Raw genomic sequence first — 15,488 nt, forward strand, 5'->3', positions numbered from 1 at the left:
AACTCCGACGCCGTCCATAGCCTCCATGTCGTCAGAGCCGACATGTCTATGTCCCTCCAGTATCGTGCACCGACCGGTGTCCGACCGGCATTGATGACTCCATGGCCATCGACGCCCGCTGTTTCTCCTCAGGGTAAGGACTGAGGAGATCGTTGAGAAAAGCATAGACATCGACACCATAGGTCTCATACCATCAACGCAGGCAAGTCCTCGACGTCACGACCGTCTGAGCTGCCACTGAAGAAAGCCCGTCCAGAAAAGGCACCGTCCCTATCTGGCTCCGGGTCACTGAGGCAACCTTCACTGGGACTGGTGATAGGAGCCGCGATTCCACTTCAAACGGTAGTCCCTCTGGCTACGCCGCCTCCGGCATCGGGGCTCCATGCTCCAGGTTTCCGAGAGTAGTTGGATCACATGATTCAAGAGGCCATTGGCAGAGAAATGCAAGGCTTCAAGATTCCTCCGATGCCAGTGCCAATTCTTGAACCAGCTACCGATCCCATTCCTGTAGCGCTGGCACCACTACTAACGAGGATGGAAGCGCTGCTCGCCGCTTTTCCTCCGATGAATCTGGGGGCACCGATGGGTCCAGTGCCCTCCTCCCCAATTCCTCTTTCATAGACAGAAGAAAGAGAAACACCGTTACTTCCTCCATCGGGAGTCCTACCGATGCCTCAGCCATTGATGTCACTGATAGCGTTGTTGCTACCATCGATGCCACTATCCACCCATCGGTGCCCCCATTGATGCCTCCAGTGACTCCTTTGGTGCCTCAACCAGGACCTTCCGGAATACCATCATTCCATCCCTCTTAGGATCCCTAGGGGTGCTGCTGATGAACCTTGTGACACATGGACTGATGATTCGTCCCAGGATACCGATGACTTACCATCACTACCCTCTCCTACTGAAAGCAGTAAGCGTTCTCCTCCAGAGGACTTGTCCTTCATTAATTTTGTGAAGGAAATGTCTGAATTGGTTCCATTTCAACTTCAGACAGAACAAGATGATAGACACCAGATGATGGAACTTCTGCAATTTCTGGATGCTCCTAAACAAATCACCTCTATCCCTGTCCATGATGTCCTCTTGGATCTTCTGAAAAGGAATTGGGAGCATCCTGGTTCGGTGGTACCAGTTAACCAAAAGGTGGAAACCACATACCTAGACCAGTCAACTCCAGGTTTCCAAAAAACCCAATTGGATCACCATTCAGTGGTTGTTGAGTCAGCCCAAAAGAAAGCCAGACACTCCAAGCCTCACTCTTCTTTCCCTCCAGGGAAGGAGCAAAAGTTCCTGGATGCCATATGTCGGCGTGTCTTTCAGGGGTCAATGCTTATATCCCGCATTGCCTCTTACCAACTCTATATGACCCAGTACAACAGGGTCCTCTTTAAACAAATACAGGACTTTGCGGAGTCCCTGCCTCAGCAGTCTCAAGAGCAATTACATGCCCTGACTCAAAAAGGATTAGAAGTGGGCAAACATGAAATAAAATCAGCATATGATATTTTTGACACTGTTTCCAGGGTATCAGCAACAGCTATTTTTGTGAGGAGGTGGGCCTGGCTAAAGTCTTCGGACCTATGACTTGACGTCCAGGACAGACTATCTGACTTGCCTTGCACTGGTGACAGCTCAAAGCTCACCATGAGACTCTTCGCCAACTCTCCTTGTTGCCTTCTGAATATCCTGCTAAGCAAACATTCAGAAAGGATCCCAAAAAATCTTTCTACCGTCAAAGGAAATCTTATCCTCCACCGTCCAAAGGTGCTCTACTAAGTCTTACCAGAAAGGCCAGTCCAAGCAACCTCGCAGGCAAAAACCACAGACAACCCCTCAGCCAGGCCCAGCAACTGGTTTTTGACTGTTTCCTAGAGAGCTGCATTCAGCCTCCACTACTGCATATACCAGTGGGAGGTCGATTGTGCCACTTCAGCAACATCTGGCACACAATCACCTCAGAGCAGTGGGTTCTTGCCATAATCACTCAAGGTTATCATCTCAACTTTCTCGCCATTCCACTGGACTCCCCACCTCGGCTGACTTGGGGAACATCCAATCACTCACCACTCCTGGATCAGGAGGTCTCCCTCCTCCTTCAATCCAGAGCAATCGAACTAGTGCCCTACTCTCAACAGGGCCTCTGCTTCTATTCCCGGTGCTTTCTAATCCCAAAAAAGTTAGGTGGCATTCGCCCAAAACTAGACCTTCGTGCCTTAAACAAGTACCTACAAAGAGAAATGTTCAAGATGGTAACCTTGGGTTCCCTCCTTTCCCTTCTGCAAAGTGAAGACTGGCTCTGCTCTCTAGACCTCCAGAACACTTACACACACATTGCAATAACTCCGTCTCATCGCAAATTTCTGCATTCCTGGTAGGCCCAAAGCATTATCAATACCGAGTGCTACTATTCGGACTGGCATCTGCACTACGAGTCTTCACCAAGTGCCTCGTAGTAGTAGCAGCATTCCTCAGAACTCAAGATGTCCATGTCTACCCCTACCTCGACGATTGGCTGATCAGGGTTCCCACACAGCCAGCTGCTCTGACGTCCCTACATCTCACCTTGCATACCCTGATCTCTCTAGGGTTTCTCATCAATTACCTAAAGTTCAACTTAGTCCCATCACAAACCCTGTCGTCATAAGAGCAGACTTGGACACCTTCAAAGCAAAAGCATTTCTTTCTCGAACGAGCTATCACTCTCATTTCTTTCGCCCATCATCTGCAGTCTCGAAAACACTCAACTGCACATCACTTCCTAGTGTTGCTAGGACACATGGCGTCCTCTGTACATGTCACTCCAATGGCTCGTCTCGCCATGAGTCATGCAGTGGACTCTAAGGTCACAATGGATACAATCATCTCAACCACTGTCAGCCATTGTCCACATCACCAACTCACTTCGCTTATCTCTGGCTTGGGGGAAGAATCAGTCCAATCTCCTCCAAGGCCTTCCATTCCAGGCTCCAGATCCTCAAATAACCCTTACAACCGATGCCTCCAACCTCGGCTGGGGAGCAAATGTTGCCAATTTGCAGACTCAAGGCACCTGGTCTCCAGAGGAAGCCAAACACCAAATAAATTTCCTGGAGCTACAAGCAATCAGATATGCTCTCAGGGTGTTTCATAATCGCCTTTCCAACCAGGTCATCCTGATTCAGACAGACAACCAGGTGGCCATGTGGTACATCAACAAACAAGAAGGAATGAGCTCCTACCTCCTGTGTTAGGATGCTGCACAGATATGGGCGGGGGCCCTTTTCCCACTCGATGTACCTCAAAGCCACCTACTTGCCGGGAGTGGACAATGTGTTGGCAGACAACCTGAGTCGCTCCTTTCAGCTGCACAAGTGGTTCCTTAACCCTTCAGTAGCGGACTCAATATTCCAACATTGGGGTTACCCTCACATAGACCTCTTTGCATCACCTCAAAACCGCAAAGTAGAGAATTTTGCTCTGTCACTCGCAGCCAACACTCACTATCAAGAGATGCGTTCTCCCTCTCATGGGCAAACGGTCTCCTATATGCATTCCCTCCACTTCCATTTCTCTCAAAGACTCTCGTGAAGTTACGTCAGGACAAGGGAAGCATGATCCTGATAGCCCCTCACTAGCCACACCAAGTGTGGTTTCCGATTCTTCAGGACCTCTCCATTCGCAGGCACATTCCACTGGGGAAGGACCCACTTCTGATTACTCAAAACAACGGGTGGCTATGCCACCCCAATCTTCAGGCCTTGTCCCTGACTGCCTGGCTGTTGAAAGGTTAATTCTACAGCCACTCAACCTTTCGGAACCAGTTTCCCATGTCCTGATTGCTTCACGAAAGCCTTCCATGAGAAAAATCATATTATTGCAAATGGAACAGGTTTAAGTCATGGTGTTCCTCACTGTCCCTTGATTCTTTCACTTGTTCCACCACGAAGTTTCTAGACTATCTCTGGCACTTGTCAGAATCAGGTCTAAAATCTTCTTCCATCAGGATGCATGTCAGTGCAGTAGCTGCCTTCCATAAAGGTGTTGGGGATGTTCTCATTTCAGTACAACCCCTTGTAACACGTTTTCTGAAGGACTTGCTCCACCTTAAACCTCCACTGCACCCTCCGACCCCTTCTTGGGACCTCAACCTGATTTTGGGTCAGCTCATGAAACTACCATTCGAGCCTCTCCAATCCTGTGATCTCCGCTATCTCACTTGGAAAGTGATTTTTCTTTTGGCGATCATATCTGCTCGCAGAAGTTAGTGAGTTACAGGCTTAGTCACCTACCCGCTTTACACTAAACTTCTGCATGATAGGGTGAATGCGGAGTACTACCCTAAGGTTTTGCCTAAGGTAGTATCGGAGTTTCATATCAATCAATCCAACTTACTACCCACCTTCTTTCCCAGGCCCCATTCAAATCCAGGAGAACGTGCTCTAGCATTCTGTCTAGACCATACAGCTGGTCACAGGAAATCCACTCAATTGTTTGTTTCCTTCGATTCCATCAAATTGGGTAAACCTGTGGGTAAGCAGACTCTCTCCTCCTGGTTAGCGGACTGCATATCCTTTTGCTATCAGCAAGCAGGCATTCCACTTCAAGACCGTGTTAAAGCACACTCTGTCAGGGCCATGGCAACTTCAGTAGCACACCTACGCTCTGTGCTGCTTCTTGATATTTGTAGGGCTGCAACCTGGAGTTCTCTCCATACGTTTGCAGCCCATTATTGTTTAGACAAGGCTGGAAGACCTGATTCCATCTTCGGCCAGTCTGTGTTGCGCAACCTATTTGCAACTTGATGTACCAACACCCTTTCGCCTGCCCATTAGGGTTCAGGATGCCCTCTACCAAATTCCACCCCAGTCCTTGTGCTTATTGCACATCTTGAGTACATTTGGTGCATTTCTCGGACATCCTTAGCTCGGTACTCGCCCATATGTGAGGACTACCATCCTGCTTGTCCTGTGAGAAAGCTGAAGTTGCTTACCTGTAACAGGTGTTCTCACAGGACAGCAGGATGTTAGTCCTCACGAAACCCGCTCGCCATCTTGGGGTGTTGGGTTTGTTACGTTTTCTTATTTTATTTTTTGGCACTTACTTTAGCTTTTAAACTATTCTGAAGGGGGACCCCTGCTGGTTGCAGGGTTAGTGCCATCCTGGGCATGCCCAGTAGATGCCAGTCAAAGTTCTAGAAAAAGTGTACCATGATAGGGCTCCATCCTGTGATGTCACCCATATGTGAGGACTACCATCCTGCTTGTCCTGTGAGAACACCTGTTACAGGTAAGCAACTTCTGCTTTCTCCCTCCTCCACCCTGAATCTTTAACCATTGTCCGCCTACTATCCTCTATATCCGTTCCAAGCATGCCCAGAATCTATTCAATTACTGACTACCATTACCTTCACTAGTAGGCTGTTTCAGACCTTGATAACTTCCTCTTTGATTCTTACAAGACTTGATTCCCTACATGTGTTAGCACCAAGATTTCTAATAATCCAGATAGCCACCAAAACCAGGAAGGCCATTGTCTAAAACATCTGGCCTCCCTATGTGCATTGAAGTATGGGTTTTAACCATGGTCACTCCATGTAGGTTATTCCAGCTGCCTTAGAAGCCCACTGCTCTTAAGCTTGTAACTGCTATACCATGCCTTCTTAGAAGCTGGATGCAATCTTTGAAACAACTATATGGTTCAAGATTGTATGTTAGTTTATTTGGAAATCTAAATTTGAGATCATTAGTTGAATGATCTGTTGTATCAGAAGCATCCAAATGACTTTCAGACCGTTCATCTTTTAATGCTGTTAATTTCAAAAGGAGAAAAAGCACAGAAGTTCTGGCCTCAGCGTGAGGAGATATAAGCAATTAATATTGTAGCATTTAGAGCTCCTGTGTGTCTAACATAAAGGAAAATTGAGGATCAAGTTGTATTAATATTTCCTACAGCTACATGATCTGCAGAATGTTAACTATTTGTAAATGTTTTCTACAGATGGAGACAACACTGGCGTTGATACTGAGGTTATGAGGGGAGGAAAATTGAGGGTTTAATGATTGTAAATGTAACTTTACATTGTGATTTATTGTAAACCCTAGACCAGAACTAAGGAATCTGGACTTCAGAAAAGTGAACTTCAAGAAAATGTATGATTGTTAAGCCTGATCAGAAATAGAAGCTTTAGGAGGTACAGAGGAACTTAATGACCAGCAATAAAGTATTGAAATAACAACTTGGTGTTAGGTGTATGAACAAAAGGATGGTAGTAGAAAGACCACTATGATTTGTAAAAGAAATAGGAGAAAAAGTAAGGGCAAAAATAACAAGCATTCAGAAAATACAAGAGGAGAAACAAAAGGGTTTTTTTTAAACTTTTAAAAGAAGTACAGAAAAGCAGTTTTTCTGCTTTTCTGTACTTCTTTTCAATGCGCTCGGCTATTAACGCCTGCTCCAGGCAAGCGTTAATAGCTGAGCGATAAATGTGTGTCTGAGACGCACGTTTATTTTTTTGCATTGGAGTGAATGAGTAATAGCCTTATTCACATGCATTTACATGTGATGAGTACTATCCCATTCACTACGCGTCTGACGCACATTAAATAGGCACCAATCCCCTTATTGAACTGTATTGCATCGGCCCCTTAATGTGTGTGGTGGGAACTCAAGACAGCGCATTCTGTGTCTGGGCCTTTGTTTTGGAATTCCCTGCCAGAAAATCTATAGGCTATTGAGTGCATGCAGACATTTAGAAAACAATAAAAAGCCCCTTTTTTTTCCCCCCTTGAAAACGTTTAGCTTGACAGATTAGATGCCTGTTGCTCTGGGCTTTCGTTATTTGTCAGCAGGATGAAAGTTGCTTGTAGTTTATTTTCATCGCTTTCTGGTTATGATTGTTTTTATGTAAGGTGCCTTCCACAGTTCAGGGCAGGATTCTCAAATGTTTTAAATAAATAAAGAATAATATGAATTGAATGGGTTTAGTTCAGGGTGGCTCAGAAAAAATATTTTTAAGGAGAGGGTGGTGTGCAAAAGGCATGGACTTGAGAGAGTATTCAAGAAGTCAAGATGGTGGCACAATTAAAAATAGGTGAGGCACGTTCTAGGATTCTGTGGGAATTCAGAGGTATTTATTTTAAAATATTTATATTCCTCCTATAAGGACCAATGTGTGTTAAGCCGTATTGCACCCCTCATAATCCTTATAATTAGAAAAAAAAAAGGTTGCAAGAAATTGTAGACACAGATTTAGTACCTCTCATCAATGGTGAGAGCAAAGAGAAAGTGTAAAATTACAGACCTGTTCATTTTGATATCAGTAGTAGGTAAAGCAATAGAAGCATTACTGAAGTAACGAATAGGTATTGCCTTAGCTAGGATCCTGTAATCCAATGATTAATATGTTTATGGAATTTGTTATAGAATTTTCATTATTCATAAGCCCTAGGTAGCAAACATCACTCACATAATATGCAAATCAAAAGTATTATAACATAACCAACAGTAAATCAGCTCAGATAATCCACTTGAAGCTCCTTTGACATGGTTTCATATCTTCTCATGAGTTCACTAATTGTTCGGTTTTCAGTATTGGATAAACTGCATATGAGTGATTGTGGTGGAAATCATAATTTAATTTTATTACAGCATGAGTAGAGATGGATTTACAATTTCAACCCAAACAGCAAACAGGAGCACTACTGTACGTTAACAAACACAGCAAGCAAAAAATGTGCAGGAATAAATTGAATGTCCACACAAAGTTTAGAAGTAGAATATTTTCATTTTGAACGGCAACTCCACAGTGTATATGACAGCAGTTAAAGATGCAAAGCCGTGTTTCGCTGCGAGGCTGCGTCGGGAGCGCTCCCCGTGACACTATTTGTGTTTGCCCCTAACGACGCAGCCTCGCAGTGAAACACGGGTCCGTATCGGGGGACCTGCTTTGCATCTTTAACTGCTATCATATACACTGTGGAGTTGCCGTTCAAAATGAAAATATTCTACTTCTAAACTTTGTGTGGACGTTCAATTTCTTCCTGCACATTTTTTGCTTGCTGTGTTTACAATCTCAACACCATACAACCTCATGGTTTAAACAAAGAGGTAGAATCAGGCAGCGTTTTTGTGATGCTTGATTTTATGAAGTTTCATTGTTTTATATCAGTCATTTTTTGATGTAACTGATCCACTGGAGATTTTTATGAATGAAATCACTGTCTAGGTGGATGTTCCTTTTTTGGATCCACTAACATGAATTAGTTGAAAGAAATTTGTTCAAATTTGGTTGGTTGAGGACAGGATCGGGGAGTGTATAAATAGATCATTCCTAACAGCGTTGTTTACAGTGTGCTGCCATTTTTTAAACTGTTCGTCTGTGCATTAGGTAAGAGGCTTTTTGGCGGGGAATATGAAGTATTTTATTATTGTTTTCTAAGTTTGTATTTTATTCATTGACAGAGTTCATTTATTGAAGTGTCCCCTGACTAACACGGGCTGTCAGGATTCTTCATTGGAGCACTTCAACAAAATTCATTTCAAGATGTTTAAAACTCAGTTTTATTGAGTCATGGGTGCCTGGCTGGGGTTGGGATACAATCCCACAGCTGTGGTACAGGATTGAAGGGCTGAACAAGGGCTTGTCTTCTGCCTAGCCAGCCCCATCCCCCGAAGGTTGAGCACTTAAGTTCTGCGGATTGGTAGAACCTAACTTGACGAAGCAGGACAGGCTGGGCAGGCGAACGCTGGAACAGAGGTCTAGTGCAGGCTGTCTGTTGTGGGCAGAGAAATACTGGAAGCAGAGGTCTGGATATGGAATAGGCAGAGAGCTGAGTATTTGATACTAGAATAGGCTTAACAAGACTGGATAGGATACTAAGGGATGAAGATTCAGTACTGACACAGGCTTAGACAGGATACCAAGCAAGGGCTGAGACTGGATATGGACACAGGCTTGAACAGGATACTGAGTAGAAACTAGGATTGGATACCGACTGGAGCAAGGCAATGGCAAAGTAGGGAATGGAAACTAGAAATTGGACTGGGCAGGACAAGGCAACACAGAACCAACAACACAGGCCTGAAGGAAGCAATGCAAAAGGCCCATAGGTTGCTAAGCATAAGGTCCAGAGGCCATTAGGTGAGGAGAGGCCTGAGTAAGCCACAGAGCAAGGTCTAAGCTAAGAGTAGGCCTGAAGGCCACAAGGCAAGGTAAGGCCCAAATAGACCATAGAGCATGGTACAAGAAGACAAGGCTTGGAGGCCACAAGGCAAGGTCCAAGGAGGCAAGTTAGAGCGCCAAGGGTGACTGCATGAAGAGGCATATAGGTTCTGGCAAGACAGAATTAAATAGGGCTGGAGCTTGGGTGTGGTGGGAGGAGGAACTTGGCAAGGCTGGAGATGAGGCTTTCTGAGGACCCCTGGTGGAGCCTGCACAACAGGCTGAACCAGGGCACACACAGCCTGTGTAACAGGTTAAACTGACACCCATGAAACAGGAACTCCTGCTCAGTCTGACTAACCCATATTTAGCCAGATTGAGAGGGGTGGGGCAATTTTCAGACAGCCAATACACTTTACATTGGAAAATGGCTTTGAAAATTCTCACTCGTAGAAAGATGCATGTAATATCACATCTGTACACAGCTCTGATGAGAGGGCTTGATTTACTAAGGCTTTTCTACCATTCTGTGTCTATGGGGAAAAATACTTAGTAGGTGAGGCCCTTGGGGTAGATTTTTAAATGTGTGCTTCCTGGCGCACACACATGGACGTGCCGATTTTATAACGTGCGCACGCATGTGTGAGAGACATGCAATTTCCATGCAGCGACGCATCCTGGCCTTTCCCAGTTCCCTATCCCCTTACCTAACCTCCCGTCCCCTCTCCTCCCCATGCCCAAACCCTTTTTCCTACCCTTTTTTTTTTTTTGCTTACTACTCCTTGGAGCAGAAGTAACTTACGTGCGCCGGCAGTTGGCTTCTGCACGCTTCCCTGGCACAGCCTCAAATGGCTGCTGTACCGACCGCCCTTTTCCTTGGGCCTGACACTTCTGCGCGTAACCTGTGGCTGGGCCTCTTTGAAAATGAGCACAAGGCCCGGCCACACACGTAACCCCTGTTTTTTTTTTTTACGCGCGTGGCCCATTTAAAATCCACCCATTAGTGTCCAGTTCTGGAAACCAGATTTATAAAAAGTCATTTGTCAGATGAAGGCCATCAAAATGGTGCCTGATCTGCACTGTAAGCCATGCATGGAGAATCTCAAAAAGCAACTGATGTATTTTTCAGAAGAAAGGAGGTTTTAATATTTGACAGGAGATAGTGTTTTTCATAGAATGAAGAGTTTAAGGACAAGGGATTGTCATAAAAAAACTGAAGGAAGGAATACTACGGAGGCAGCATTTGCAGCCCCCGAGGAGAGGGAAGCCCCAGCTATTGCTCAACAGCAACTCTGAGTAGCGACTCAGAATCCATGTTAAAAATGCTCAGGAGGGAGTTGTGGTCTGTTGGCCCTAGCCAAGAACTATTACTGAAACAGATGTGATAGGTAAGTTGGAAGGGATATAAAACAGGGGGTGCGGGAATGACACAAGATTCTTGTAATCGAGGGCTCATGTGCATGTTCCCAAGGGAGACTGGTTCCGACTGAACTGGAAGCCCAACAGCAGCACTGAAGGGAATTGCCGGGCCAAAGAAATAGGGAACATGACAAAATATTTTTCCCGAGAGGAAGGCGGGAGACCTACCACAAACTTTCAGCAGAGGTGATAGGAACCAAACAGTGATGTGGCCAAAACTGAGAAAATAAATGTGGAGGTAAAAATCAAATGGAATAATTTAAATGAAGAAATGAATATGCTAGACAGCTAAGCCATCATGTAAAGATGATTTAAATATAGATTTACAATTAAATAAAAACATTGTGAAATATGTGGTTTATTGCAGGCAGTTGTCTTAGGATTTTGCTTATGCTACTGTGCTGTTTGTACAGCATGCCTGGAAAGGGCTGTTTGAGCTCTTGTTTGTCTCGCCCTTCTGCATTGACACCAAAAAGTAAATGGACAAGTTGGAAAGTGGAGGAAGTGGCTGTCCTAACCATATTGTAATCTCTTTTGAAGTGGCTGTCCGGTCACAAAAGGCAGAATAAAAATAAAAAATGTAATTTAATTAATAAGCATGAACTCCTTGCTGGTTGATAACTGCTTCTGTGTTCCCTTGAAAGGAGCACATAAGTTGTTTATAGGAAAACAATTAAGAATTTATATAACAGAGCTTTTCCTTGTATTTACTGCTATTCCCTTCTCATCTGCTATTATGAATTGCTGATGTTTAAGCAAGTGAAAAGGATGGTTTCTAAAAAGGATGTGTACATATGTCTGTGACCCAAATAAGACAAAGTACCCTTATTTATTTATGTATTTATTTAACACTTATATTTCACCAGTCCAACAGAGATCTCTGTAGAAAACAACATAACATACAAACAGGATACAGAATACAAAAAAAAATCATAAAATAATTGTAATGCTTCCTAAACAATGACAAAAGATTAATTTCTGTTTATCAAAACTTGTTCAACTAGCAAAGCCTTTAAATTTTTTTAAAAGGTAAGATAGGAACTCTCATCTTGCAGCTCCTATAGCAAGGCATTCAACATAGTTGGTATTGCCATTGCAAAGGTTTGTGAATGAGGTCTGCCAGCCATAGCATTTTGAAAAAGGGAACAATTAACATACATACATTCACAGATCATAATACATAAAAAGAAATTGCAGACCATAATGAGGACAGTACCTTAAAAAAAAAGCACTTTATAAACTAGACATTAGCTTAAAGTAGATCAAAGGATTTTGATCATACCACTCCAATTCAAGTGCTACACTAGCTTCTCATCCTTCAAAGGGTGTAAGCACTTGAATGGAGTGATGTGATCAAAATGAGAAGCCCCAGTTATCAAGCGGGCTGCAGTATTCTGAGCAATCTGTAGAACTTGTAAAACTGACTGAGGGAGACTTAGATACAGTAAGTTACAGTAGTCAAGATGGGATAAAACTAGAGACTGTACCACCAGCAAAAAATCAGCATCCAGAAAAATGTTTTTCCCCATTGAGCAAGGCATAGCTTACTAAAAAAAAAAAAAAAAAATCTTGGCAACAGTTATAATTTGGAGCATCACAGAAAGCTAAGAATGAAGAATTATCCCAAGATAGCATTCTTCAGAGCAAATAAGAATAACGATAGTGTCAAACGTAAAGGAAGAGAAATCTAGAACACCTCTGTCTATCTTAGATTGAGAGACAGTTTATTTGAGGACATCTGGGATGTAATTGCATTCAAACAGTCAAGCAAAAAGGAATTGCCAAATTATCTGGATCTAAAGAGAAAATAATCTGAATATCAGCATAGAACCAGATATGTATTCAGAAAGATGTAAGCAACTTTAGTGAGGCAACATGTTAACATTAAACGGTTGGGGAAAGTGCTGAGCCCTGTACTTCTTGAAACCTGGCCTTAAGAAAAGTAACCCCAGTTTTTCTGCTGCTTCAAGAAATGGCCTTATGTGTGAGTAAGAAGTCAGATGTATTCACAGTTTAAACAGCAAACTCTTATGGAAATTTTATTTTTTTTAAGCAAAACATTTTAAAATATAAAACTTAATACCATGGTAAATGATGGCAGATAAAGACCAATCTGCCCAGCAAGGTATTTCAGGTTAATTCAGTTCTTCATGTCCATCCTCTTGTGATGTGGGATCCTCTCTGTTTCTCATGCCTTTTTGAATTCCATTACCATTTTCATCTTCATCTCCTTCAAGAGAGCCTGCCAGGCATCCACCACTCTTTCCATGAAAAATATTTTCTAATGTTGGTCCTACCTCCCTGTAGCTTCATATGATGATCCTAGTTTCCTTTCCACTGGGAGAGGTTTGTTTCTTTTGAATTATTAATACTTTTCAGGTATTTAAGTCATTATCATATCCCCCTGTTTCTCCACTTAGGTTCTAAAGTCTCATATGTATTTTGGTGCAGACCATGTTCCATTTGGGTTGCTTTTCCCTAGACCACTTCTATCTCTATCCTTTTTGAGATACAGCTTCTAGAACTGAACACAATACTCCAGATGAGGCTTCATCAATGACCTGTACTGGGGCATTATCACCTCCCTTTATTCCTCTGATTATACATCTCTCTATGCAGCCTAATATCTCTCTTGCCCTTTTTTACTGCCTTGTCATACAGTTTGCTATCTTCAAATAATCAGACACTATCATCTCAAGGTATCTATCCCAATTCATGCACATGTCTCACCCCCAGCCCCCAAACATGTACAGCTCCTTTGGATTTCTACACCCCAAATGCCTGATTCTGCATTTTCTATTTATTTTTGTTTTTTTATATCCTGCCTCTGCACCATAGGCCCAAGGTGGCATAAAAATACATTAATTGCCAGTATTCATCTCCGCTTGTGATGAGAATTATAAATATATCTTAAAACAATCGTACTCTCACCTACAAAAAAGTTCTATTGAACTGACTTAATTTCAGAAAATTCAAAAAAATGAATTAAGGAAAAAGAGGTAAGTTTCATATTAGAGATGCACGCCTCCACGGCATTGCCTCTTTCTTGTTATTTAATCATTAACTTGCCTCCTGCCTCCTTTGTGTGTTTTTTATTTATTATTCAAAAAAATTTTAAATGTATTTTTTAAAGTATGAATTTTTTCTAAAAATTAATTATTTTCTCCACCTTGCATAATAGGATCTTTTAGATTTTTTTCTTTGCCAAAAAATGTTTTTATTAAATGTTCAAGTTCTTTTTCCCTATGCTTGGGGAGAATGTATTAAATCAATTATTTTATATAAACGCCTTCTATTTCAAATCTCCTGTTTAAGGGAAATTATTTATGAATGAAGGGAGATAAGTCATAAACTGTTTCATTTTGGTAGTGGCTATTTAAAGTGCAAGAGATTGGCGTTCATAAATAATTTCCCTTAAACAGGAGATTTGAAATAGAAGGCGTTATATTAAAATAATTCCCAAGCATAGGGAAAAAGAACTTGAACATTTAATAAAAAAAATTTTTGGCAAAGAAAAAAATCTAAAAGATCCTATTATGCAAGGTGGAGAAAATAATTAATTTTTAGAAAAAATTCATACTTTAAAAAATACATTTAAAAAATTTTTTTTGAATAATAAATAAAAAACACACAAAGGAGGCAGGAGGCAAGTTAATGATTAAATAACAAGAAAGAGGCAATGCCGTGGAGGCGTGCATCTCTAATATGAAACTTACCTCTTTTTCCTTAATTCATTTTTTTGAATTTTCTGAAATTAAGTCAGTTCAATAGAACTTTTTTGTAGGTGAGAGTACGATTGTTTTAAGATAAAAATACATTATACATAGGGGCAGATTTTCAAAGGCTACGCACGTAACCTGAGGAAATCTGCCCCTGCATGCGCCGAGCCTAAGCCCCGCGACGCGTGTATGTCCTGGGGCTTGCTAAAATGGGTGGTCCGGGGGCATGGCCGAGTGCCCCAACACAGCGGCCTGTGTCAGGACCTGGCCAGCCGGCGCGTGCAAGTTGCGCCTGCGAGAGGCAGGCGTAACTCCCATCGAACAAGGTAGGGGGGGGGATTTAGGTAGGGCCGGGGGGAGTGGGTTAGATAGGGGAAGAGAGGGAAAGGTGGGGGGGGGATCAAAAAAAAAGTTCCCTCCGAGGCCGCTCCGATTTCGGAGCGGCTTTGGAGGGAATGGGGATAGCCATCAGGGCTTCCCTTGGGCTTGGTGCTCACAAGGTGCACAAGTGTGCATCCCCCTTGCGCGCGCCGACCCTGGATTTTATAACATGCGCGCGCATGTGATAAAATTGGGTGTACATTTGTGTGCGCCGAGTAGCGCACACAAATGTACCCCGCGTGCATAGGAATTAAAATTGGCCCCAATGTGTGTAGTAGTAATATCATAACAGACCATAGCAGAACAGCGAAACAACCACAAAAAAACTCATTTAATGTGCATTAAAAATATATTAAAATCCCTAACCTCCTATCCCCTTTCCCAGACGCCCCACACTTCTTAACCCACCCCTCGCCCCCAAACTATCCCTGAACCACCCCTTCCCACCAAATGCAACCAGAGATCCATAACTTTTCTCACACTCTACCCATAATATAAATCAAATGCCCTTTATAGTCAGTAGTACAAGGCTCATTTTATTATCTCCATCAATTACAGGTCTATTTTTGGAAACGCGTGCTCAGTTCCCGGCGTGCGCACACATGGATGTGCCGATTTTATAACATGCTCGCGTTGCCACATGCATGTTATAAAATACGATTCCCGTGCGCACATGCGTGCTGGATTTTAATGTCCACATGCACATGTGCGGGTGGGTGGCCTTTCCTGCGTGTGTGGGGGGGGGGATTTTTGAAAAATACGTGTGGTGACATGATTGACCGTTTCCCTGTGCCCTCTGTCTGCTCCAATTAAGGAGTGGACTG

The sequence above is a fragment of the Rhinatrema bivittatum genome, chromosome 10 (assembly GCF_901001135.1).
Source record: "Rhinatrema bivittatum chromosome 10, aRhiBiv1.1, whole genome shotgun sequence".
Lineage (NCBI taxonomy): Eukaryota > Metazoa > Chordata > Amphibia > Gymnophiona > Rhinatrematidae > Rhinatrema > Rhinatrema bivittatum.